The sequence below is a fragment of the Rattus norvegicus genome, chromosome 5 (assembly GCF_021556685.1).
Source record: "Rattus norvegicus strain SHRSP/BbbUtx chromosome 5, alternate assembly SHRSP_T2T, whole genome shotgun sequence".
NCBI classification, from domain to species: domain Eukaryota; kingdom Metazoa; phylum Chordata; class Mammalia; order Rodentia; family Muridae; genus Rattus; species Rattus norvegicus.
In genome coordinates, this window is record NC_141538.1 from 140403165 (window position 1) to 140430285 (window position 27121).

Genomic DNA, 27121 nt, shown 5'->3' on the forward strand with positions numbered 1-27121 from the left:
GTAGAGAGGGTGTTTTAAGTTGTGTTGCTGTGGAATAGATAATGGTATACGTATTTTTTCCAAGTCTTTATTTTTATTTCTTAAAAAAGCTGCATATTTATTTTGCTTTCTGACTCTGTACCTGACCCTTTAACGCCTCCACAATTTTCTGCTCCTCAATAAGGAAAGCCCACTTGATCCTGTCACGGACACACTTGGCACACCTGGACCCACCATAGGCCCAGGCCTTGCTGACGTGCTTCTTTGTTTTACACAATCTCATAAGGACTTTGGGTCTCACAGCACGGACCCCTCACAGTCTACCTGGGCATACACCACACGCGGATTTGGGTGCTTTCCCAACCTTCTTGGTGTAAAGGTAAACAATCCTGTTGCCAGGGGTTCAAGACAGCCTAGTTTTGTTACAGGCTGTATTGTAGAAAACCCTATGACTAGACCATCCTGAGTGCCTGTAAGCACTGTCCCCTGAAGAGAAAAAAGCAGTATACCTATTTTTTTATTCCCCAACTTTCCTCACCCCTGCATGGGTGGCTCAACTTCAATCATACCCAAATGTATGACAATAATAAAACACTACCATGAGTAGTTTGTAGGATAATGTAAAACAACCAAATACTGAGTGGAGAATGCTAAAGCATGAGCCCAACAACTACTGCCCCCAAAACAAATAGGAGGTGTGGTCTGGCTTTGTAAATGAAATTTCCTTGAAGATGCAATTCTCATTTGCTTGAGTTGCCTACAGCTTTCAATAGAAAGCACAAGGCCTGCAAATCCTAAAATATGTGGTCCCTTAAGGAAAGGGTACTAATCAGAGCAATGGCAGATGCTCTATTCATCCTCTACTTTCTGTTAAAAAACAAGAGATGAAGCTTTTCTGGAGCACACTGCTCTTCCGTGGCTTCCATGACTCCTAACCTGCTCAGCCTTCATTAGAAGTAGGCTGGACCTGCTTCCTCTGCCCCACCGAAGTAATAAATGCACTGTCTTTGACTCTCCAGCCAAAAGAGCATAAATGCATTCTTGTAAAAGAATGTAGGAATGTAGAGCAACTAGCTTTTTAGGCCCCGACACAGAAGGAAATCTTGACATTAGGTAAGCAGCTAGGTTGTGTCATTTTGCTTCCTAGGCCATCTGAGATTTACAAATAAACTTTGCTAAATTCCTGGCAAGATTTCTGTATCCAGAATTAAGAAGTGTGGGTCTGAATAGTATCTCAAAGATGACAACTTTGGAGATTTGGAATTTACAAATCACTTGCCACAAACATTACCTTTAGTACATACATCGTCACTCAGTTCAGTGATAAACTTATCAGGATCATTCCAATTTTACACAACCAGGCCCACTGAATTACTTTAGTTCCCAACACAGTGAATAGCAGAGTTAGAATGAAAGAACTCCAAGGCTCTGTTCTTTAGTATATAGCTTGTTAAGTCTCCCTCCCTCCCTCCCCTCTCTCTGCTGTTTTCAGGTGTATGTATTTTCAAAATATTCAAAGGTAGTCTCAGCATGGGATTATTGACTTAAATCCTTAGACCAAACATCCATTTGCTCCCAGCATCCCTCTAACTTATTTCTCGGTCTCCTTCTCTTTTTCCATGGGTTCTTACTATGCTGGCTGGGGAAGTAGCCAACTCATGACCTCAAGTAACCCTGCCACCTCAGCCTCCTGGGTGCTGAGACCACACACAGACCACTGCACCCCTGCTCTCCTTGACCTGCCGTCACTTTTTTCCTTATCCTTTCCCTTCCCAAACATCTTGACACATCAGCAACTATGAGTATTCAGCTGTGAACAGTGGGGGGCAGTAAAGTACAAGTTAAAATACATTGGGCCAGGGGGTCCTTAATAACAATTCCTGTGTGTTTATGATCTTGGGCAAATCACTTAACTTCTTAGAGCCACTATTGTTTGCTCAGCAACAGACAGCCACTCCTGGCCTCAACAGTCTCAGAACAGTTCCAAGCCTCTACTCCAACAGCTCCTTCAGGAACAGACCTTTCTGTTTACTTGCTTTACTTTTTGTTCTTTAAAAAGCCCTGTTTCATGTGCACAGAGATATAAATTAAAAGAGACCTCGCATCCCTTTTATAACTATCAAGTAGTTCAGAGATTTTTAAACTACTCAAGTTAGAACAAAATATTCTAATTCCAAAAACCAAACAATTAATGCTGAAGGTGAGAAGGAATGTTTCAAATGTTAAAAACTGGGAATGTCATCGATCAGTACAGACGAAGATTTTCCCTATAAATCAATCCAGAGACATAGAACTCTTTAGACTTGTATAAACTGGGAGTGTAAGGCTATTTCATCTTGTAGAACATGGAGTATAGGGCAGCTACCACACTATCAGGCTCCACTTAGTCCTGTCGACAAAAGAAAAAAAATTCTGTTTTGAACTCTGAAGTAAGCTCTGAATGGGAGCACCTTTAATTCTAGCACTTAGGAGCAGGCAGATTTCTGAGTTTGAGGTCAGCCTGGTCTATATAATGAGTTTCATATCACAAAGTGAGCATTTTCTGGGGGTGGTGGGAGGGGGTGGAGGAAGGAGATGGCTCAGTGGTTAATAACAGTGACTGCTCTTCTAGGACCTACATTCAATTCCCAGTACCTATGCAGCAACTCACAACTGTTTGTAATGTCAGTTCCAGAAGATCCAGCCGCCCTCCTCTGGCCTCCTCAGGCACTGCATGGACAGGTGTGCAGACAAAAGCAAACAACCATAAGTTTTTGTTGTTGTTGTTGTTGTTGTTGTTTTTAAAAAATGTTAATAAGGGGCTGGGGATTTAGCTCAGTGGTAGAGCGCTTACCTAGGAAGCGCAAGGCCCTGGGTTCGGTCCCCAGCTCCGAAAAAAAGAACCAAAAGAAAGATGCACTTTGGTCCTTCTTTATTTAAACTCCTGGACACACAGGCAAGAATTCTGGGGGCCGTTTCATGGACTACAACTACTGTTTAAGGATTTGGATTATACCATAAATAAAAAACTTAGCTTTCCAACTGTAAAGAAATTTAATACATCTACTAATTAGTCTCAAAGAAGATTTTTCTTTCTCTCAAAATATCCTTAGTGCACAACTGAGTCTACATCTATGCATGGTATTTTTAGACTTATTAATATGGTTTATTATTATTTTGGAATATGTCTTTTTTTGTTGTTGTTGTTCTTTTTTTCGGAGCTGGGGACCGAACCCAGGACCTTGCGCTTCCTAGGCAAGCGCTCTACCACTGAGCTAAATCCCCAACCCCCTGGAATATGTCTTTTAAACCTCAAAGGTCTACATTGCTATTTTCTTCCTGGTTTTTACATATCTGTTTCTGACACACATTCAAAACAAATATGCCTCCCATATAGTGGAAGGACCATGGACCCAGTGACAAAACACAGGGTCTTCAAGAACTACTCTAAGATCTCAAGACTCCTTGGCCTCAGATTTTTGAAATCTGACTATGGAGAGATTCCTTCTTAAGTACTTGTGTCCATTGATATAGAAACCTCTGTGCAACAATCAAGTAGAAGAATAACAAAATGGTAATAGGGAAGAAGAAAAGGATAGAGATGGAGAGGAACTGTTCTTTAGAAATGCAGCCCAATAGTTAATCATAAGGCTTTCCTGGGAAACAGAAGACTGTGCTGGCAAATTACTTTTTTATTTTATTTTATATATAAGATAACACATGTATGTTATATATATATACACACACATACATACATACACACATACACATGTATGTTTTTAAATTTTATTATTTTTATTTATTTATTTTTGTCTGTGTGTATGTCTGTGTGCCACTTGTGTTCAGTGCCTGCAGAAGCTAAAAAAGAGCATCCGTTCCTTGGGAACTAGAGTTACAGATGACTAAGATACCATATGGGTACTGGGAAATGAACCTGGTTGCTCTGCAGGAGCAGCCAGTACTTTAACCACTGAGCCATCTGTCCAGACCTCCTCAGGAGGTTTTACAAGAATAATGATACAGGGTTGATTATACTGATTATTAAGGGTGGGAGGAACTAATCCTCCAAGAAAACCAAAACCCAAACCCCCCACTTCTATGTAAAGCAATAGTTACATTGACCTCCAACAACTGTATCTTTTACACGTTTCTGTGTGAGAACATGCATGGGTACACTAATACATATGATCTCTAGGAACTGTTTTTGTTGGAAAGGCTATTACAAGCCTCATAGATCCTCCCTCCTCAGCCTTTCGATTCCTGGGGTTACAGGTACACAAAGCCACACCTAGCTTTTTACATGAGGGTTGGGAATCCATACTCATATCCTCATGCTTAAACAAACAAACAAGCAGAAAACCATGACTGAGTCATTTCTGCAGTCTTATCCTTTATACTTCTGAAGTAGCTTCACATTCACTTATTTTGTCCTCATTACAAATATAAGAAACTGAGCACAGGTATAAACACTCCCATCTGACAGGTTGATCTGGGTAGACTGAGAGACTTGGCAAGGGACACGTAGTAGTCTACGTGAGAGCTGGAACTCGAACCCATGTCCTGTACTCTTGTGTATGAAAGTAGACTTGAACTTGCTATACTATCCCTTGAATTTATGATCCGTCTTACCTCCACCTTCTGTATCACCTGGCCCAGTTTATGAGTTGCTGGGAATCAAACTGAAGGATCAATATATGCCAGGCAAACACCCTAACTAAACTGTATCTCCAGGTCTCACTACCATATTTTCACTTTAAAAAAATGTGCTTTAGCATTTTGCTTGCATGTATATCTGTGCACTACTTGCATGCCCAGTACCCTCGGAGGACAGAAAGGGGCATTAGATCTCATGAGTGCTGGGAATTGAACACAGGTCCTCTGGAAGAATAGTTGGTACTCTTAATTGCTAAAGCAGCTCTCCAGACCCCTCATCTTCTGAGATATCATTTCTCACTGACCTAAAGTCCATGACTCATTTAGACAGGCTACAATCCACTGGTTTCCACTTTTCCAGCAGTGGGATTACAGGCAAATGCCCACCACATCCAGACTCCTAGGCTGCAGCAAGTTCTCTTTTGTTAAGAGTGGTTATTCAAGCAAGCTGAGATAAGTGGATTTGAGAGTTCAAGGTCAGCCCGATTTAAGTGGAGAAGTACAGGCAAGTCGAGGTTACACAGTGAGACCCTGTCTCAAACAAACAACAGAAGGAAAGTATCTCAGTGCTTTGAGGGTTTGTTACTCTGGCAGAGGAACCAAAGCTTAGGTCTCAGTATCCCTATCAGGAGGCTCACATCCTGAACTCCAGCTCCAAGGGATCTTTGCCTTCTCCTGGCCCCTGTGAGCCACATGAACACACATTCAGAGAAATAAAAATAAATCTTTTTCTTTGGTAAATAAAACTTAAGAATTTATGGATTTTCTCATTCTGGAACACTTATCTGTCTTTATTTTGTTTCTAATCATTGTGAAAAATAGAGATCTATAATGCAAAGCCACCAGATTACTATATGCTTTTTTAAAAAATATTTTATTTATTTATTTTATATGAGAACACTGTAACTGTCTTCAGACAGACCAGCATCGGATTCCATTTACAGATGATTGTGAGCCACCATGTGGTTGCTGGGAATTGAACTCAGGACCTCTGGAAGAGGAGTCAGTGCTCTTAACGGCTGAGCCATCTCTCCAGCCCTACTATATGCTTTTAAAGGTGGAAACTGGTTATTTTAAGGTCAAAGTTTCCAAGTTTGGTATACTGCAGAATTCTTCAAGGACTAAGATTAGACCAATGGGTTACCAGCCAATAGTGGAAATTGAAAGACCTTGTAGACCCAATTCACTTTCTGGGGCTTGGTAAACTTTTGCTCTAAGACCCAACAACCTTAGTCAGTCCTCCATTATAGCTGTTTCAATAGCTGCACAGATTCCCTTTGTTCTAATTACTTCACTCAGGGTAAAACAAGAATTATAAATCACAGCTAGGATATCTAAAGCAGACTGTTCAGTCATTTCTCATCTAAAAATGATCTCTGTGGTTTAAGTGAAGAACTCAATACATACTACAAATTGTCCCTGTATGACTGAAAATTAGCAGAGAACTGCTAACCCTGATCTACCCAAGTATCTATTTTTGGAAAACATCTATTTGTATGACTGTAGTGAATTTAGGAGTCACAGAAAGCAATTCCCCAAATATGTACTACTGTCCAAAGTATCTACCTGTAATTTGTTCTAAAAGTGGCTAAAGCCACCTTTTCCAATAAAAGCTTTCAAAGTAATTCAATCTTACTATGCATTTGCTCCTTAAGTGATCATTTACATAATAAAAAACTGAGAACTCTTAAGAAATTTTGAGTCCCTTCGGCTGGATTTTGTTGTTGTTTTGTCTTTACAAGGCAGGATTTCTCTGCGTAGCTCTGGCTGGCCTTGAATTTAGACATCTCCAGTGCTGAGATTAAGGTTTAAATGCATGTTCAACCAAACACCTGGCTTTGTGCCCCCACTCTTTTTTTTAGACTTGGAGGTATTGGGGGGAGGGGTGTTCACTGTATAAAAAAAGATGGTCTTGAGTTTTTGGTAATCCCCCTGCCTCAACTCCCAAAGTAGTAGCATATGAGCATGAGCCATTCCCACTTAAAAAAAAAAAAAAAAAAGGAAGCCTCTGTCTTCCAGTAGGCGAGTTCTCACAAGAAAGGGGAAACAAGAGATAACTGGGTCCCATAAGAACACTTTTTTTGTTTGTTTGTTTTTAACTTTTCTATTTTTCGGAGCTGGGGACCGAACCCAGGGCCTTGCGCTTGCTAGGCAAGTGCTCTACCACTGAGCTAAATCCCCAACCCCAAGAACACTGTTTTTCTAAACAAGAAAGGAAGTGCAGTGTAGAGAGCAGTGGGCTCGTTTCCTCAGGCTCTGCCCGCTGCTTCCTCACCCTCAAAATGGAGATCATTTTCTGTCCTATCTGCATTAGTAAGTACCAAATAAGAATGCTACATCCCTGATTCACATAAATACTGCACAGTTACAAGCTTAGCTATGTTGAGAGTAGCTGCATAAGCATATGGCCAGTTAATTACCAGGAAAAAAAAAGTCACAAGAGTTCAGGATAAAAATAACCAAGTAAGACAGCTGGAAATTTACCATTAATTCTCTAGTGACAAGTTCCTTACTGTCTTTCTTTTTGACTGAAGATAATTACATCATATTTAACCTAGAAACTAAAATACAGGTAGTTTATAGTGAGAATTCTGCTAGATCCTATAGATCAGTGGTTCTCAACATGTGGGGTGGGTTGAGACTCTTTTGGGATGTAAATATTTGCTAAACAAGCATTGCCAAATTCCTACACATGTACTTTCCTCTGGCTTCATACTTCAGACTTGTCAAAATTACTATCAGTAACACTAAATCTAGTGCAACCCAGGAATCTAATCTTTGCACTGGATGGAGATGTACATTTCTGTACATACACATTAGGAAGAGTGAAGAGCTCTGGGTTTTAAAGCTGTGTCTCTCTTGCCTGTCAAGACACAAAGAAAAGTCAGTACTAGTTTCTTGCATATATACCTATGAGCTTAAAATGATGCCCTCATGTACCAAGCACACATGGTACTCAAAACATTCTGAGGAAGATGAAGGCTAAATAACATGTCTACCTTGTTATGGATGCCTAGTTATAGGCAGTCTCCAGCATGACTGTTTTGTTTGTTTGTTTGTTTGTTTGAGACAAGGTCTTACTATGTAGCCCTGGATGGCCTGAAATTTAGAAATTCTCCTGCCTCTGGGCCCTGAGCAGTTAAGATTAAAGGCATGGACCACCATATCCCAGGAGTCCGACACTTTTGTATGCTTCTATCCCTGATATGAAGCTTGGTGATTTTAACCATTCTCTTCCTTGATTCTCTCTTATCTGTCACCTAGATTAGCTAGAACTACTGAGTTTAAATTCCAATTATTATTGACTAGAGATATAGCTTAACGGTGGTACACTTGCCTACTAGGCACAGGGCCACAGATAGAACTAATCCCAGCATTGTTACAGAAGAGGAAGGGAGAAGACAATGAGAATACCCAAATATACTACTAATTCTGATAGTTCCCCAATATCCAGTCCTAAATGTACAATCTACCCACTGGGCATTTCAATTAGAAAGCTAAGCTGATTCGGTCCCCAGCTCCGAAAAAAAGAAAAAGAAAGCTAAGCTGAACAAAACTGAAGTTTCCCATGTCCAAATTCAAACTTATCTTTTCTTCAAATCTGCTCCATTCCTTTAAAGTTCCTAAGTGTTAGTCATTCAGACTGTCCCTCAGGTTTCATGAACTGCTAAGTAATGACAGTATTTAACAGTATTGTCCTCACCTGACCTTTCTTCATGCTACCACCATTTTATTCAGGCCTCCATAACTTCCATGCAATAATAAAAATAATGATTACATGACAATAGCTAATACCCATTTAGCCATCACTGTGAGCCAAGTATAATTCTAAGCGACTTACATTATTGACTACTCTAACCTTCCTCATGAGCCTCTCGCCAACATGTTCAACCATTTGACATTTTGACAAGTAACATTGTCATTTACAAAGTTTATGTTCAAGAAAAGATCAAATTAAAATAAAAAAAAATCACAAAATTTCTAATACCATCTTTGTTTTGCATAGGATGTGCAACAAATTTAATGAAAACACGGTTCTAATAAAGCTACAATCTACTACCCTACATCTTCGACAGTCACTAATGTATGTCAAAAGAAATCAAGCTCACTCAATGTCCAGGTCTTTTCAACATCTCATCTCAACTTCCCTAGATGTTTCTGTTACTACTCCTGCCTGTCATCTTTCCGTCTCTTTATACTCTGAGCAGAGTGACCTATTTACTGCTCTCCTCAGTGCAAAAGTTGCACTGTGAATCATGACCTTGTTCTTTTTTTTTTTTTTTCCTTCGGAGCTGGGGACCGAACCCAGGGCCTTGCGCTTGCTAAGCAAGCGCTCTACCACTGAGCTAAATCCCCAACCCCATGACCTTGTTCTTAATGCCTCAGTCTTGTTCCTACCTCCTGAGGTCTGATAGAGCCAGTTTAATTGTCTGCTTTTCTAAACTGAGGTCTCCTGTTTTTGTTTTTTAAAGCTTAGGCTTGCTTTGACTGTTCTACATAGCTGAAAAGGACCTTGAACTTCTGATCCTCCAGTCTATCCCATCTCCTCCTACCATGCTAGGACTGCAGGGTCATGCTACCACTTGGGCTAAGCTTTATGGATGCTTTATGAATACTCTACCAACTGAGCTGCATTCCCACTCATAACACACCTTTCCTTCCCTTTCCACATCAATTCCTAATATTTGATGTACCTTGTAAGTCTCCCTACCAGATTGTTAGATCTGGAATAAAATTTTACTTATGCATTTTAAGTTTTCACACAAAAAACAGAACTAATGAACTATTGAGAAAGAATATGTAAAGCATCAGGATCTCCTCAGAGGTGAGAATTATATAGTATAGGTACAGAAAGGAAAACCCAGTTTTATCTAAATATTTCTAGACATACAGTCTTCTATTTAGTTTTCTATGTAATTAACACCATGGAAATGGGAGCCAAATGACAGAACTGTCAGTAACAACAAAAATAAATCAGCACTACAGCTGAATGTGGTTATTTATACCATCTTTCTTCCTTTGAACAAAGACACACAAGGGCACGAACTATGTTATATGCAACTTTAACATTACTCACAGGTGTGTTTTTCCTTTAGTTCCTTTTATACTGAAATTTTATCTGCTATTTATCCTTCAGCTGCCCTCTTAACTTACAATACTTTGGTTATTTTGGGTAACTTTGGATCAAGTATTGAATGAAGAGACAGATGAGTGTAATAAACAAGTAGAAACTAACCAAGCTCTAAAGAACTGGCCTTAATATATATATATAATATGTAATATATAATAAATATATGATAGTGGTTAGAAAAACCTGAACAAACAGGCTACCAAAAATAAGCAAAGGCCAAAAATTCACAGCTATCCAGGAGCACACACAATAATGCCATTTTGCTGAGGTGGGGGAAGTTGGCATAAAGTATTACTTTGGGCATTTGGGATTCCTACTTTAGTCTTGTCAAATGTTAGAAATCTTTATATCACTAAATCATCACCTTCAGGACTCATTTGAAGAACTAGGTACACACATATGTGAGAAGAGCCTGTCGCTGACATGTATTAATAAGACATGTATTAACAAATAAGAATGAAAAGCATGAGGTGGCATGCAGGTGTTACACTTGTTTACTTACACTTGTTACCTTAGTTTACTTCTCTGTAATGCATAAAAGTCACCCAGTTCTCTGGGACACCTCAGCCAGGTGGGTACCATTAGCTTCCTAGCTGATTCTCAGTTTTCAGAACAAGCAACTGGCTGAGGCAAGAGATTTTCAATCCCCAAAGGGACACTAGGTCTGCTGCCACAGCAAACATCTGAACCGACAGATCTACATGGAGCATACTGAACCTCCTGCATGGCCTACTTCTCTGTTCCTTCTGTGTCCTGTACAGGTGTACAAAAAGACAAAACTACCCAGAGGAATGAAAACAAACATGCAATGAACTGAGAGGGACTGAAAGCTCTGATTTTAACACAGGCCAGTCACTAAAAACGTGAAATCTTAATAGAGCCCCAACTCTCTCTGGCCTCAATTGTTCCAAGAAAAACTAGACTAGATCCCATGACTCCAGGAAGGCTGCAGATGTGCTAGAGTGCTTGCCTAAATTATTCTGTCAGCCTGATTAGCATTAATCAAACTCTGTGGATAAATTTGGGCTAAAATAATCTGATTCACAAAGACAACCATAATCTGCTTCAAAAAATGATTTTTAGGAGCTATGGAATGTAGTTCAGTAGTAGAGGGCTAACCTAACCTTTATAAGGCTCTGGATTTAATACCTAGTACTGTAAAAAGAAAGAGAGGAAAGAAAAACAAAAACAAAAAAACAAAACAAAAAAAAAGAGTGACAATAATGCTTTTTAGATTTCTGAAGCCCTTCCAAAAAGTATACAACTTGGGTTTCTTCAGTTTGTTTTTACCCTTTTTCAGATTTTTTTTAATTTCAGGTTTATGCATATTTTGCCTGCATTTATGTACATGCACCACATGCATGGCAACTGTCTAAAGTGGCAAAAAAAAAAAAAAAAAAGCCTGTTTTGGAGTCACAGGTGGTGGTAAGTCACGGTACGGTTGCTGGAAACTGAACTCAGTCCTCTAGGGCAGCAAGTGTTCTTAACCACTGAGCCATCTCTATAACCCCAGCTCCTTGAAAAGGTGACCTAATCTAATTTTAGGAATAAAACGCCTAGTTACCAAGGCTGTTGTATTCAAGCTGACACTGTCCAGGAACTGGGGTTTTACTTAGCTAAGTTAACGTTCGCTGTGCTGAATCTTACTATCTGAACTAAGGTTTTCAATGCACAAAAAATAAAAAATAAAATAAGCCAACATCAATGCCTCAGATTAACCATGCCTGACAGGAAGTAACTTAATAGGACAGGAAATAAAAAAGGGGGCACATAATCCTAAAAATAGGTAACACTAGACATCCGTGAGGGTCTATCACTTACGCTACAGAAGCATCACACAGTATCAACTGTGTCAAATTTATGCTCATGCTTAGATTTTAATGAGTCCTATTTTCTTTTTAAAGTCTTCGGCTCAATATTTACTTGCTCTCTACTATTCTACAAGTGTAATTACTTCTCAAACTCCCAAATAATTGCAGACAGAAAGACCATGACCTCAAAGCAAACAAATAAAAAAAAGGCTCCAGTGTACTTTATAAATATGTGGCACACAAATAAAAAATTAAAAAAAAACAAAACCGACCTCCGCTAAGCAATCAGCAACAAGAACTTAACCACATTAAAATAAAATTCATATCTCAGCATCCAATCAGAACAGGCTTCCCAGTCTTTACTTGGAGAAGCTCCTAAGTTTAATGACATTTCTTTTTAAGAATAGCATTCCATTTTAAAAAGGGGGTGGAGGGGGGCTGGGGATTTAGCTCAGTGGTAGAGCGCTTACCTAGGAAGCGCAAGGCCCTGGGTTCGGTCCCCAGCTCCAGAAAAAAGGACAAAAAAAAAAAAAAAAAAAAGGGGGTGGAGGGAGGCCAGGAGATGATTCAGTGGGAAAAAGCATTTGCCAGGCGAGCCTAAGGACCTGAGTTTAATCCCTGAACTCTATATATCATCCTCTGGTCTTCACACGTGTACACGCGCGCACACGCACACACACACACACCACATACACACAAATTTTAGAAACAAAACAGCACTACCACTGCTTTCTGTTCTGAGGTCCTTATTTTGATGTTTGTTTTATTTTTGAGGCAGCCCTCAACTTCCTATTTAACAGAGGATGATGAACTCCTGAATTCTCTGAGACCCTTAATTTTTGGGCTGAGACCCTTAATTTTTGACATGGAGGTTAATAATTCCTTCATAACAATCTTGATGGCGATTCAATAATCTCAATACGTGTATTAAATAGACAGGATGGAGCTGGTGAGAGCTCGGCAGGTACTTGTTGAGACCTGAGTTTAATCTCTGAAACCCATGGTAGAAGTAGATACCTGACTCCTAAAAGTTATCCCGTCTTCCACACATGTCATTTCATATGCATGCCCACATTCATACATATACACAAAATAATAAACTTAAAAATAGGATCCTGTAAACACAAATAAGAATAAGCAGGTGAGGGAATCAAACATTATTTTATAAATAGATCACATCAGCATTTTCTTTGATGTCACACCTATCTCCCTAACCACATAGGTCCCTCAGATAGCTTGCATCAGCAGCAGACAGTATGCAGTAATCCATCATGTACAGAGGATTTTCAATACACAGACCCTCACTCAAGACCCCCTCTATATACTGGTAAGGATATAGTTCAGGCAGAGCATTTGCCTTGCAGGCACCAGGCCCTAGTTTCCATCCTCAGCTGAGGCCAAATGGTATACACCAAGAATCTCCACACCGAGGAGGTGGGAAAAGGTCAAGAATTCAAGGTCATCCTTGACTAAAGTATCCAAGACCTGCCTGGACTACATATGGTGTCGGGGGAGAAGGGGAACCTCAGCAGATAAGGCCTCTAAGCCTTTCAATCCAAGCCCCCCAGATCCCACATGATGGAGAGAGAGAACCCACTACTGAAATTGTCCTATAATATAACCTCTACATGTACAGCATGACATGAACATGACACCATCACTACCACCACCACCACAGAAATGTAAAAAACAAAAAAACAAAAACAAAAACAACTTTTTATGAAATGGGGGGTAGGGGGAGGTGGAGACTGGAGAAGTGGCTCAGTGAGCAAGTACAAGACTAAAGCCCTGAGTTTAGATACCCAGTATCCATGTCAAAAGTCAGGCATGGTGGTACAAGCCTGAAACAAAAAGGCAGAAACGAAAGATACTTGGGTCTCACTGGCCAGCCAGTCTAGCCAATTGGTAAGCTCCAAGTTAACTGAGAAGAAAGAAAAACTGGATGATAAATGAAATCACCCAGGATCCAGCTCTGTCCCCCACATATAAAGGCATGTGTACGCAGTTCACATACATATATCATCACACCCACCAAGCTGCTATTTCTGTGTCTCTTTTTTGAGATATTGCCCAGGCTGGTATTAAATGACCTTGCACTTCTGATCCTTCTGCTTCCCCCTTCCCAAGTTTGAGATTAAAGGTATGAGCCACCATGCCTGGTTTATGACGAGCAAGGAATCAAATCCTACGTTTCCTATATGCTAGCAACTCTACCAACTAAACGACACAGCTAACAGCCTATTAGGTCCCATGTTTTTAGAAGCTGACTTTGAACAACAGATGACTTGCCCACACTCAAAGCTGACTTGAAAACAGGACTCTCAGCTTTAAATAATTTATATTCTACTGCCTCAAAATACTGTCTGTCACCAGAAGGTCTAGGTGTTAGGCTCTATCCAAGCCTCCCTGCCCCCTCACCTCTCTCTCCTAACACTTCCAGTTTGAGTTATGGTTAATTCCATAAGGCTTTTTGCTCTTTACCATATAAAGTTTACCTCTTTTGTCTAAAAATATTTTCAAGTCTAATGTATTAAATGAAGAGGAGATTGTACGTCTTTCAACAAAGTATCAAATGAGGAGGTCCACAAATGCCATTCAACATTGAGCATGCAGGAATGTTATGTTAGCTGTTTCAGGCTTTTGCAGGGGTGTGCCTGAAAAAAGATGGTAAACTTGGCTACATACTCTAAGCAACCAGCTCCACAAAGTTCTAGAGTATATGGAGCTTTACCTCAGCCTCCCTTTTTCTCCAACTTCATTTTTATCCCTCTGTTACAGGCCTCTCTCAGAGCAAAAAAGGTCACTGATACCTGTATCTTTTTTTTTTTAAATCATACTTACAGCTTAAAACACTTATACCAACAGCCTATACAAAATAAGTAAGCATCACTTAAAATATAATATTTAACACAAACTCCTCTTGGTAGAACTTAAAATTCCCCCAAATTAATATTTTCTTACCATCAACCTTCCAATCCTCCAAGAGGAGCTTCACAAATACAACTATTTGAACTCCTGAAATACCATTTTCTCCACTAAGAACCCTTTAGATTACAAGGGTGACAGGATGGCATGCAAGGAACTCTGAATCTGTTAGATAATTCACTCAATTATCATATCAGAAAGAGTTAGAAAAATTTTCCTGAGGCTGGGGTTAGGAAAAAAAAGACAGGGGAAGAAGAGAATGAATGCAGACCTATTACTCCTTTAAAAACTCCTGATCTGAACTATAACAGATTCCTAGTAACCACTGGACTAGAACACCCAGAACTACAGTCTTTCATCTTAAGAGAGCTTTTCAGTTCCAATCTGCATAAACAAACTTTGTCCTTCAATCTTTCAACTCCTCAAGGTCACTTTTCAGAGCAGCGGCAGAGGGAGGCCTGCATCCAGGAACTTGGGCTGTTTGTTATCCCACTCACTCCAGCTGCACATATCTAAACTTAAACCCCAATGGATCCTCTCAGGTAAACCTTCCCTCAAGAGGAAGCAATCGAAGGCAGACCAACACCTTCCAAGTTCTCCTCAGCCAGGCCTGCTCCTTTCCCTGTCCAGGGACTGCTACTGCCTCACTGCTCTACACTGATCTGCAGCAGGAATGTTCGAATGACCTTCATCCAGTATTTCCAAATAAAGAGAAAAACAAAGAATTGCTTTTTAAAAAATCAGGGATATTACAGATCTTAGTACATAGGACTGATGATTTGACTACTCATAAGAACTGACTTGTTACTGATTAGCAATCTACGTAAGCTTCTTATCATTAAAGGGGGTAAATATCAAGGGCAAAAGGCTACCTATACACTTAACTTTTCTAGTCACAAACTGCAGGTAAGCCCCTTATATACTTCATACAGGAAACAAAGGCATTTGCTTAAATCATTTTAAAGAACCAAATCAACAGCTGACAAAAACATGATAAGCTCCTCACTTCCAATATTAACTGGACTCTAAACTGATCAGCATATTAAACCAAAATGAACAATTTACAATTTAGACTTATTCAATTGATTCTTATTAAAATGCAGAGGCAGATAAGTAGATCAAGAAAGTTACAAGAGAATTTTCAGGCTGGCATGTGGGCCTTCCCCCATTAGAACCTGCATCAGTTGTTAATCATATTTTCAAGCAAGTGAAAGAACGATAATGTGCTTCTATCTTTGAAACATTAATGTCAACAAAGTGCATGAAAATAAAAAAAAAAACTCTTAAAACTCATCTTATTCCGTAGAAAAGCTTCAGTGCACTTGAACAAAGGAAAATTATTTGGAAAACAGTTAAGTTTACCCAATGCAAAGACAAAGTGCTTTGCTTTTGTATGCCCAGGAAAAATAATTAGCCCTTTTTGCATCTGTCTTGTTGATATTAAACTAGGAAAAGCTTAGTTGAAGGACATGCAAAATCTAACAGAGCAAGGTAATCTAGGTGCACAAGAAGGTATGCACGGAATGTAAAGTGGCCATTTTCTGAAACAGTGCAACTTGTCTGCACTCTCTGAAGCTAAATAGTCTTTATCATCTCAACACAAAACAAAGAATTAAACTTACCGAGAACTGCATTAATTTTACATGGAGTTATTTATATCTCCTCGGACAGGGAGAATTTAAGTCACTCCTATCCCCCCCCCCCCAAAAAAAAAAAAAGACCGGAGGACAAAAGGCAGCAGAAGATGTAGAAACCTGAGTCTGGAATGTTCATTCCAGTGAAAACCCGAACAGCTGTCCTCCCACCCCACAGCAAACTATTCGCCATTTTTCTTTGTCTTTCAGCTGACCCCTGCCTCAGTGAAAAACTCTGAGGCTCCAATGAAGCCCTGCAGCCTCCTTCCACTTTAACAGTCAAAGGCATTCAATCTAGCCTGCTATTTGACACCAAACCTTGCCTCCAAAGCAGTCCCATTGGCTAAGCTGCTTTATCAGCTAAGAATACAAAGCCATGATTGGCTGTTCACGTCATCAGTTACCTCCTTTGTACACTTCCTGTTTTAAAGTTACCTTGAGAAGCAGAACAGGGGTCAGATTCTTCACTCAAACACAAGAACTTAAGGATCGGAAATATTTAGCAAATGCACGCGCAGACACATATGGTCTCATGCGCTTCTAAAACAGGGGAGGGCAAATTTAGAATTGTTCTTAAAAACAAAAAAAAAAAAAAAAAGAAAGAAAGAAAGGGTCGCTACATTTCCGACCTAAAGGATTTTCTATTGGCTATGGAGTTCCATTTAAAAAACTGAAGGTAATTTCACCGCTTCTGATTGGCCGTGAACAGTGTCTGTAAGATACTGCTACAGTAACCTATGGCACTAAACCAGAAAAGCAATGTGCACAAGCTCGGAAAGTTGTAACCATCCACTTCCATGTTTTTGTTGATCATTATTAACAGATTAAAACCAATATCAAAACCATATTGTTGAGTTAACAAAAACAAAAAACTCAGCCTTCTTTTAATATCAAAGTGAAGCTTTGCCCATACAACAGTCTTCATGATCTCTAAAGGTACCTTTTGTATTCGTAGTAATTTTAAAAGCACAGATTAACACTAACAAATCAAAATAGAATGATTTAGGGTAAATGTATGAAGTTGGTGGCAGAGACCTCAGCATTTCAAAAGAACCCTATCACAAAGCTCTACTCCAATTTACTGAAAATGTAATAGGGGAAAAATGCCTTCTATGACATCAAAACTCTGAACCAGGTGTAGGAGCACATACCTGTAATACCATGTAACCAGCAGGAAGGATGGTGCAAAAGAATTCAGAATTCCAATGTGATCTACACAGAAAGACACCTGGTTTTTTTACTTTGTTAAATATGGAGCAGGACTAATCTTCAGCAAGGTTAATAGTTTTACTTGGCTCACTATTGTTTCTGGAAACATTCTAGTGTTCTGAAGGGCACCAGGGATAACCGCAGTGTTGTCTATATATTCGGGGCTCTAGTACTTAGCTTTTAATTATATAACAAGGACTACGTGCGGTTGAGCCATAGTTTGTTCATCTGTAATACAGGCTGTTTACACTGTAGGGATTAAATAAATATAAATAGTACATTATGCTGTGCTTGAATAAGAATTTAAAAAAATATAAAATGCTGAATGCCATCCAATTCTACCTTCTGCTTTTTACAGAGAAGACATCATGCAGAACTAAACAAGACTGGTATTAAAGCCCAAAAAGTACTTTGCAGCAATTCCTCTTCCATGTCCTGTAGTCCTGCAGCAGGCAATTCCTCAGCTGTAAAGAGCTGTGTAAGAGGACGCCCAGCTGGAACTAAAAATCTCTGGTTTTTAGGCCGGAAATCCAGGGCTTTCACCACCAGTCACAACCGAGATCTGCTTATTGTTCCAAAAGTCTGCCCTTCAACTCTGCTTTTGATGTACCAGATTAAACCAATCAAGTCCCTTGCTACTCTGTGAAGGTCTTGGGCATAGCTTTTATTAGTCCTTGGCAGTGTACAGGAAAAACATTTCAACTCCTATTTCTCATCAGCAGTCACCACAGTAGAATTCAAACCACAGTAGGAAGAGAACACAAATTATCCTTGAATTTGCATTTGGCAACCTGGCCCAGTCACTTACTATAGCTTTTTCCTCCCTAGCTGATATTACTGTACACTAAGTGCCTCACGGGATATCTGGGACTCTAACTTCCATTCTCCCCTGGCCTTGCATCTTGGCAGTCCCCAATGCCACACAATTGCATCAACTCACCCTAAAAAGCACTCTCATCACTAAGAGAGAACACCAGTAACTCAGGTAACACAATTCAAGCCTCAGTGCTCTCACAGAAGACTGAGAACTCATTCTTGGCCACAATACTAATTTCTGATGAGAACCTACCTCCTTATTAGCTATTTGATATTAGCCACATTACTTAATCACTCTGAGATTATTTCTTGTTGAAAATGATAAAATAGTATTAATTCACAGGAGTACTGAGATAAACAAGAGCACTAAGCAAATCTGAATATGGTAGGTTCTCAATAAATACCTAAGCATACATTTTATACTACAGTACTTTTTTTTTTTTTCCCGGAGCTGGGGACCGAACCCAGGGCCTTGCGCTCTACCACTGAGCTAAATCCCCAACCCCATTACAGTACTTTATACATGCTATAACTTGTTTTTCAAAACATCTTTATTACTACAGGAGATTCTTCAAGGCAGCAACTATGTCTTTCTTACATCTATTCCCAATGCTCAGCATGAATATATAAATCAGGTGCACATTTGTAATTCTAGTACTCTGGAGGCTGAAGCAAGAGGAAGAAGCCTGGCTGTACACAGTAAGCACTAGATAGGAGGTACACAACAAGATCTTGTCTCAAAAAAAAAAAAAATCAAGTCCTTCCTGCCCCCTGAAAAGATATAAACTAATCTTGATTCTAACCAGTGTCAGTAAATGAGATAGTAAGAACTGAGGAATACTGCAGAGTGAATATCCCATCTAAAGGGAAAAATACTATCAGCTCTAACAAAAATGGTCATGAAGGAATATTGGTCTACTGTGAGCTCCAGATTTTTTAAAAGACACAAAAATCAGACTATTTTAATGCCAGATCTTTGCATCTTAATGTTTGTTTCACACCTTTTAAACAATTATAAACAAATCTAGCTGGGTACGGTGGTACACACCTTTACTCCCAGCCTTTAAAAGGCAGGGGCAGGGGTTGGGGATTTAGCTCAGTGGTAGAGCGCTTGCCTAGCAAGCGCAAGGCCCTGGGTTCAGTCCCCGGCTCCGAAAAAAAGAAAAAGAGAAAAAAAAGAAAAAAGAAAAAGGCAGGGGCAGAGGCAGGCAGCTCTCTGTAAGGTCAAGGCCAGCCTGGTCTACATAGTGACAGCCAGGGTTACATAAAGAGACACAGTTTCAAAAGTTACAAGCAAATGAAAGAAAACCAGAAGCTATTCACTAGATTACAGCTTCTGACCCACTGGTTTAGTTCTGAACAACTATCAGCTACTTCCCAAATCAAGTCTACCCCAAGATTTTGTTTTTTAAAATGTCAACACATTTTCAGAAGGAAATAGCCAAACATGACAGTACAAATCTGTAATCCCAGCTACAGACTAAGGCAGGAGGATGGTAGGGAAAACCAAGGCCAGAGTAGTCAACTTAGTGAGACACTGTTTTAAAATCTAAGAGGTAGAGGACACGGCTAGTGGCTTAATGGTAGAGCACTTGCCTAGCACACATAGGGTCCTAGGTTCAATTCCAACTACTAAAGAGTAACAGAAAGCTGCCCTAACCATTAGGCTTTTAGATACTGTCCAAAGGCAGCCCAGGAACAGTTAGATAAGAAATAAATGTAGCACTGGTGCTTAGAAAATGAATGAAAAGGAGGAAAAAAAAGGACCTTAGGTAGATAAATTCTAAATTACTTGGCTAAAAAACACAGTCTTTAAGATCAGCCTAGACTACATAGTCAGCACCAAGCTAGCCAGGGATACACAGGGGCAGGCGAGACTCTAAGGCATAAAATGAGACTGACCAAAGGATGGAAATGATTCTGGAGGAACTCACTTCAGTTGTCCAAACAAGGGGACAAGGTGCCTGGAAAGCTATGAATTGGGTCATTAGTCACTGGCTGTCTCAGCACTTGACAAGGCCATGAAAAGACAAGAAAAAGAGCAGCCATGTGGAGTAGCACACAAAAAAGTCTAGGCTTTGCACCTACAGAGATGTAGATGCCAATTCCTCCTTATCATGGTTGTGTAGCTAATGGCCTCAAGCTTGTTAAAGCTCTACTGCAGCAAGTCTCCTGTAGCGTAACATCTTACAAGGTTGGAAGAGTAGGATAATTTAGTTTGTTCAATAAATACTCACAGGCACAGGCCCTGAATCCCAAATCAGACAAAAATGTCTGTCCTCAATGGGGTTAAAGTCTATTATAAGAAATGTAAGGCTGGGGCTGAAGGGATGGCTCAGTGGTTAAGAGCACTGACTGCTCTTCCAGAGGTTCTGAGTTCAAATCCCAGCAACCACATGGTGGCTCACAACCATCTGTAATGAGATCTGATGCCCTCTTCTGGTGTGTCTGAGGACAGCTACAGTCCTCATATCTACAGTGTATTCATATCTAATAAATAAATCTTAAAAAATATTTTTAAAAAAAAGAAAGAAAGAAATTTAAGGCTGGAGAGATGGCTCAGGGGTTAAGAGCATTGGCTGAGTTCAATTCCCAGCAACCACATGGTGGGATCTGATGCCCTCTTCTGCCTTTTCTAAAGAAAGCTACCATGCTCATATAAATTAAATAAATCTTCAAAAAAAAAAAAAAAGAATCATGACGTGTGTAGAGAGTCACAAGAACATGTATGTGCACACTACTATAAGCAGAGGATCCCACCATGGGCCCATTTAAAAGTCAGACTGGTCAGAGGTGGTTTCTTGGGGGAAGTTAAGATCTTAAGAATAAGAGCCCTTGGTATGGCAGCAGAGCTAAAAATATGAACAGGAAACTGAGCATGGTGATATGTGTGTGTGTGAATGTGTGTGCGTGTGTGTGTGTACACGTGCCCTCATCACTCAGAAGGCTGAGATCAGCCTGAGTTACACAGTGTACTATGTAGTAGATCCTTCCTCAAAAGAAAGAAGGGAACAGGCATGGTGATACATACCTTTAATCCCAGTATTCAGTAGGCAGAGGCAGGAGGATTTTTGTAAATTCTATGCCAGACTGATCTACATAGTGAGTTCCAGGACAGTGAGGCTGAAACAGCCTGTTTAAAATAAAGGGGGTGGGGAATTGGAGTAAGCCTGTGAGAATGGAGGAGACTAAGGAGAAGGAAGAGGGAAAGGGAGTGGAAGGAAACTATTAAAATTCTTTGAAAAAAACCAGTAAGACTCAGTGCTTGTAATGTTATTTTATTACTACTCCATGTGTGGGCTGTGGAGGACAATGTCTGAAATAGGTTCTCTCTTTCCACCACAGGTTCTAAGGATCAAAGTTAGGTCATAGGTTTGCAAGGCAAACACTTTTACCCAGTGAGTCATTCTGATGGTGCCTTGGACTCAGGTTAATGACACACATAGAATAACAATAATGTGCCCCATACAAGCTCAACAAAAAAAAAAGCTGTTATTAATTATAACTTATTTTTTATTAGACTGGAAAGCCTTTAATAATTAACCTCTAAGAATCCATGTCACTTTTGAGACATATGTCATTCTTAGGAAACTCCTTCCCAAATAAAGACCTAGCTGTCCTGTCCTACACAGAGTATTTATTTCTCATTCACAGACTAGCCTAGAAGTGTCACCTGAACTCTACTATGCAAGGATCCTAACACAAAATCTTTACTAGCTCTCACAAACACATGTGTGTACAAAGGCCTAGCAACGGTAAAATAAGAAACTATATTTTACTTGGTTCTGGTCAGCAACATTTTTGTGGAAAGACTCCAGGCAACCTTATTTAGCTATGGTGAATAGTGAAGAGTTCAGTGCACTACCTGGGCATGGTAGTGCATTCCTTTAGTCCCAGCAAAGGTAAGGGGATCGTTGTGAATTCAAGCCAGCCTGATCTACATACTGAGTTCCAGAACATATGTAGCTATGTAGAGAGACCCTGCCTTAAGTAAGTAAATAAATAAGTTTAATGCACATGTTTTCCTTTTTAAATTTAGTATTACTGAAAGTGACATTAAAATATCACCATCAGTGCTCGCTTCGGCAGCACATATACTAAAAAAATATCACCATCAACAAAGTATTCTGCCTTCCAGCTTACTGCCAACCAAGGACATTCTGCTTCCTAAACTGGGCTGTTTCATAATGAACAAGTTCTATCATGCTTAGCCCTCAGAGAAGAGTAGTAATTTTTAAGACAGTTAAAAGTAACAAAAATACCTAGCAAGCGCAAGGCCCTGGGTTTGGTCCCCAGCTCCGAAAAAAAGAAAAGAAAAAAAAAGTAACAAAAACAGGGCTGGAGAGATGGCTCAGCAGGTTAAGAGCATTAGCTGCTCTTCCAGAGGTCCTGAGTTCAATTCCCAGCAACCACATGGTGGCTCGAAACCATCTGTAGTGGGATCTGATGCCCTCTTCTTGTATGTCTGAAGAGAGTGAGTGACAGTGTATTCACATACATTAAATAAATAAATAAATCTTTTTTTAAAAAGTAACAAAAATAAAAATAAAAAAAACTGTGAAGATGGTATATACCTCATAAAATGGACTCAACACAGGCAAAGAATCTCACTTTATACAGCTCACTGGACAATTTGTAGCTTCTGAGTCTAGGGACTGGAGCAATCGGGTACCATGAACAGCTTCAGAAACTCACAGCTTTCCACCAGTGGCATGATATAAAACACTACAGATAGCAGTATCATTTCTTGAGTCACTTCTTCATTTTTTAACCTTACTGAAACACTGTTCAAGATCACTGTTTATGGTTCATACTCAGAGCAACCCTTGAATCTTCTGTACTGACTTTAAATGGGCAGTATAGCTTAAATAGAACACTTTTATGTACCTTAGACATTAAAAATTAAGTCTTTAGTTTAAACCTATTCTAGAAACATTCAAACACAGAAAAGGTAGATTGTATTTCACCTCTCTAGACTACACCTGAAGCTTTTCCATGGTTAAGTTCTCTGCAGACTGGGCACATGAGTCCTTTCTGGAGGTGGGTCCAAGTGCCAGTGAATGAGATCACACATCACTGCTGAGAAACATGAAAGGTGGTAAAGGGTACAAGTCCTGCAACCTCACAAAAGTTTTTGTAGGCAGGCAGATGTTTTCCCCACAATGTTATTTTCCTCTTACTTAAAAAAAAAACAAAACAAAACAAAAAAACCTTCAACTAAAATTTTCTACATTAAAAAACTTAAAACATGGGGTTGGGGATTTAACTCAGTGGTAGAGCGCTTGCCTAGTAAGCGCAAGGCCCTGGGTTCGGTTCTCAGCTCCGAAAAAAAAGAAGAAAAAAAAAAACCTTAAAACATTACTGGACAGAACAATACTGGTTATTCTAACTTTAATTGCTTTTGGCAAATATGAAAATCTTTCATTCCCTCTCCATCTTTACTTTGATGCAACTGGGAGTTAGAGGGTATCATGAGATAACTCTTCTCTAAAACAAAGTACCCAACAACTTTGAGCATTTAGAAGTTTAAGACTGACCTCACACTGGCCTATGGAAAATCAGCCTCTAATCAACAACAGCCCAAATGATTTAGATTTCTCTTTCCTATAAAGTGGTTGCTCCCCCATGTGGAATCCTGCTGTACACAAGGAGAGAACTATAAAAGGCCTCCTTGTTGAGGAAGCTCTAAATGGATGTCAGTTAGAATGGCACATTTTATGCAGTTCCAAAAAGAAAATAATGAGTTCTCTCATTTATTAAGGTTCACAATGTTATCTTCTCATACTCTATTATACTCATTTTTTGTAATTACTACTTTACAAAGAAAAGAAAACTCCCAAGACTTTACCCCAGCACACACAATAGAGACTGCAGAGACAATTTTTTGCTAGGTCCAGCTTTAAAATCAGCTGCTTTACTGCCCCTTCCCAGAGGCACTTTGTAGTCAAAGCGTAATTCATTTCCTCCTGTAAATGACCCACTTAAAGGATGTTGGGTGCTTTGAGTCTCTGCAGGGAAAATACTGAAATGTACTGAACATTATTAACCTTCTTAGTTCATCACAGTCCATGCATGAGAAACTGAACAAATGACTGCAAAACATCCGATAACTCACCACCAGGTTCCTCTGAAACAAGTAGACTAGAAAAGAACTTGATAGCTAAGGAATGTCCTTAAATTGTATTATCTGAGGCTGGAATAAAATTCAAGGTCATTTGTGACACTATGCATGTCCTCTGCCATTCTCCTTTCAATGAATGAGGTAAACTTGAATTTACTGGGATCATGTGGTAGTGCACTTCCTGACATGTGACTCTTGGCATTGTACCAAAGGGGTTATACCCTGTAGCCTCAATGTTCAGGAGCTTAGGGCAAGAGAATTCCAAGTTAGATGCTAGCTTGAGCTACATAGGAAGACTCTGCCTTTGTTTTTATTTCATTTTAATTAACTTAAAGACAGAATCACATATATCCCAAGCTAGCCTCAATCTCCTGAGCCTTCCTTCTCTATGTCCTAGGTGCCAGGATTACAAGTACTCATTACTGGGTTCTGTTTATTAGATGCTAGTGATCAAACCCGGGGGTTAGTACATGCTAGGCTCATAATCTAACCAATGAAGCTGCATCCCCAGCCCAAGAGCCTACCTTTAAAGGGTCATCTCTACCACTAAGTCAATGCTCCCATATGTGAGGCAATGCTCTCCAGTAGACTGAGGATATATCCAGTGACAGATAGACATGGCTTGACTTTGCAAACTAAGTAACTTCAGCATGGTTATCTCTTTAGAACCTCAGCACAAATAATATACCTAAAAACAGCCTAAGATAACTTTCTGAACTAAGATGCTTGCAAGGGTTTTCCTTTTTCCACAACAATCTGTGGCAACAAGGTAATACAGAGTTTAAATTCAGGGGTTCCAGAAGAGCAGTGATGGCACAGCCTTTAATCCAGCACTAAGGAGGCGGAGAGGCAAGAAGATCTCGGAGTTCGAGGCCAGCCTGATCTACAGAGGGAGTTCCAAGACAGCTACAACTGCACAGAGAAACCTTCTAGCCCTCTCCTTCTCCCCCCACCCCATAAAACCTAAATAAATGAATAAATAAGGGCTCCAGCTGGACCTGGTGACATCTTCAATGTCACCATTCCTTAGGAAGGAGGTGGAGTCTCTATGAATTCCAGGTCAGCCTGGTCTATATAGTGAGACCCCATCCCAGAAAGAAAAATAAAGTCAAAATAAGCTCCAGGTTGGCAAGGTAGGTCAGTGGGTAAGACTCTTGCACAATGCCACAAAGCCTGAGGACTGGACTCGTCCCACGGGTGTCACATGGTAGAAGGAAGACCTACAAGCTGTCCTCTGACCTCCCGAATGCTAGGGCTCACACACTGACATGTACACAACAAATTAAAATGTAATAAAAATGTCAAAGTAAAAAAGAATTAAGAGCTCCAAGATCCCAGTATGGGACTCTCTGGGAAATCTCATCAGTTAGGATGTGAGTCCAGAAGAATCAGGACTGAAAGGTCATTACCAGCTACAGAGTAAGTTTAAGGGTAGCCTGGACAACATGAGAACTTGTCTCAAAAGAAAAAAGGTAAAGGAAGAGGAGGAGAGAGCAAAGATAGAAGAAGACAACAGAGGAAGAAAAGGAAGGATATGAAGTGGGGAACTCTAAAAGCAGCGTAGGGATTGAGAATTACAGACCTGTGTCTGGATCTGGGCTGTCACTTTCTAGCTGTGAACTTAACTAAATCTCCTCGTGGTTTTGTTTGGCTTTTAGAGTCTCACCATATCCTACAGGCTGACTTCAAATTCTTGGGCTCAAGCAACCTTCCCACCTTGGCCTGCCTGATGACCCCACACCAGGGGACAGCACACCTGACTACAGCAAATTACTAAACTCTTGTTTCCTCAGAGAATGAGAATGATAATGAGTCCATTATCTGAGTGACGGGTAAAATGTACTTATACACCCAGGTAAGCACTCGAAACAAGGTAAGTCTATTATTCCTGTTACTCACGGGGCCCTTAGTGATTCAATACCTCTGAATTGAAAGTAAAAATATAACAATTTTAGGGATGGATGGTGTAGTTCATCTGTTAGAATGTTTGTCCAACAAGCACAAAGCTCTGATCCTATATTTTTCTTAGACCAAGAAATTTTCATATGTAACATCTCAAAACTAGCATTACCCCAAATCCTGTAACACACAACTTCCCAAGTATGCAAATACATTCTACAGCCAACTTTCTGATTGTACTTAATGTAATGTTAAATTTGGCATTCAATTTCTAAAAGTTGACACACCTGTCCAATGGGATCCCTCTGTTTACCTGTTTCTCACACTCCATTTCAGAACCCAGAATGGACTCTGGAGTTCCACATTAATCCTCCGGGTTTCAAAATCCGAATTCTACAGCAGACTCCCTAACCGATTCTGTTCTTCTGGTCCTCACTCCCACTATTTCCATACCATGCACTCAAGACTATTTAGGGTCATTCCCAAGCTGGATCCCAAGTCTAGCACCCCTAGATCTCGAAGACACTTCTGTAACTCCTGTTCCGTGTTTACAAACCAGGGGCTTGCACGCCCCCATCTTGTAGTTGGCTGAGTGCCTCTGGAATTAGTAGTGCCCCCTCCCCCTTGCAGGCCACACGCCAGGCTACCACTCTCTTTCTCTTTAGGGCCTCCGGCTTCATCCCAGAGTCTCCCCGCCACGCTGGCATTAGAAGAATCATCGCCCCTGCCGCCTGAGCCTGAGCAGCTAGCATCCCAACAGCCGCTAATTCCTTCATCACCCCTCAGGCCGGAGCCGGCGTGACCAATAAGGTGCCAGGTCCGCGGCCTCCCCGCCGCCGACCAATCACGAGCGAGCCCCCCCGCAGTCGCCTTCCGCCAATGGGAGAAAGCCCGCGGGCCCAGGCGCACGGACCCCGCGAGCGCAGCCGCGACGACAGCGGCGGGCCCGGCGAAGACACAACAT

The 27121-nt window shown here is 40.3% G+C and overlaps 1 protein-coding gene and 1 pseudogene across 8 annotated transcripts in view; both read right to left on the reverse strand.

Annotated features, from left to right (window-relative positions):
* Nucleotides 1-27121, reverse strand: part of Nfyc (nuclear transcription factor Y subunit gamma) — a 68508-nt gene that overhangs the window by 40988 nt on the left and 399 nt on the right. Inside the window, exon 2 of one of the 8 annotated variants that reach the window (NM_001429296.1) lies at nt 17264-17324. The exons of 3 other annotated variants lie outside the window; for them this stretch is intronic. The gene's annotated coding sequence lies outside the window, so the exon portion shown is untranslated. 8 annotated transcript variants of the gene reach the window in all.
* Nucleotides 1-27121, reverse strand: LOC148006024 (large ribosomal subunit protein eL34 pseudogene; annotated as a pseudogene).